The sequence below is a fragment of the Acyrthosiphon pisum genome, unplaced genomic scaffold, assembly GCF_005508785.2.
Source record: "Acyrthosiphon pisum isolate AL4f unplaced genomic scaffold, pea_aphid_22Mar2018_4r6ur Scaffold_10404;HRSCAF=11008, whole genome shotgun sequence".
Taxonomy (NCBI): Eukaryota; Metazoa; Arthropoda; class Insecta; order Hemiptera; family Aphididae; genus Acyrthosiphon; species Acyrthosiphon pisum.
The window spans coordinates 1-1433 of NW_021758674.1; the positions used below are offsets into that span (position 1 = coordinate 1).

Below are 1433 nucleotides of genomic sequence, written 5' to 3' on the forward strand. Positions count from 1 at the left end.
TTTACAAATAAGACATTTAATTTTGAAATTAATTACACATCTATTTTTGTCTGGTACTAATTAATTTTTTTATGTTTAGGTTTTTCGCTTTAATCTATCCTTTAAATCCATTTTAGTTGATGGTCCAGGTTTATCTTTTGCTGCTAACTCTTCATCAATTAATAGTTCAAAATTTCCCATTGCCTCTCGAGATGGACATTTATTCCAACGTACATCAGGTATTCCACTGGGTGGTAAAACTATGCTTAACATATTGTCAATCAATTTATACTTTAAAATACGGTCATTAGCTGTAGTAGATGTTAGTGACGGAGATGCATTGACTTCAATTAGCCAGGGTTTTAAATTATCATCAATTATAATGTCATATCCATAACATTCAAAACAATGTCTGTCATTAGCCATTATGTTGCTCACAGATTTTAAAGAATGAACAATCAACCAAACAATATTATCAAAAAGCACGTCAGTTACTGTTTTTCCTCTTGTACTTTCTAAAAATAGTCTTAAATCTTGAATGATTAATTTACCGCCATGCATACTGTTGTATTCATCACCTTGTTTTTGTAAGGAGACATTAGTCAAATGGATCAATAAGTTTTCTATATCTCCAACACTAGTATTATAATTGACTGTACAGAACCGACAAAAGCCTGACTTAAACAAGTATGCTTTTAATGGACGAAAGGATGTGACCAAAACATATAGACGAAGATCAAATTTTTTACCACCAATGAGTAATGGATTATTAATATATTTAGATATAACATATGATTCCTTTATGGTAGATGTATTGAAATTATTATTTTTGCCTTCTTTAAACCATTTCTTCAATTTTGATAATTTATTAACGAGGAATATTCCAGTTCCTTGAGATTTTCCAACTGGTTTTATAATCCATGTACTTGGGCCGACTTTGCGGTATTCTTCTACAAACAAATTATAGTCTGCTGGCAACACAAATGTAACTGGAATAAAATCTAAATACAAGTATTTTCCATCTAAACGCTTGGCAAATGGATCTCCCTCTCTTTCGAGTTCACGTCTGTAACGATTAATATTTTTAACCAACATATCTTTACGACTGACTTCATAATGATTGGGAAAATGATTGATCATTTGGTTGTCATGCATTCTATAGCCGCTATCAACACTAAATAAACTACGACATGTTTGTATACCAGCCCAAAAAAAATTCCAATTATCATCAGGGCCAACGTGTACCCAGCCTCGTTTCTCGAAATTACTTAGTACAACTGTTCTGTCAACATCCGTACAATATGTTATTTTCATTTTAATGCTAATAAACAACAATTTTGAATAAAGGTTTTAGTTAAAAATAAAAAGAAGACTACAGGTTAAAATTAAAAACTTTAATGTATATTGATCAAACAATATGTTATACATAGATGTGTCCATGGTTACAAAACTAT

General features: G+C 30.6%; 1 pseudogene; it reads right to left on the reverse strand.

The window, feature by feature from the left end:
* Window positions 1-50: 50 nt before the first annotated feature.
* LOC100571659 lies at window positions 51-1351 on the reverse strand (annotated as a pseudogene).
* Window positions 1352-1433: the final 82 nt, after the last annotated feature.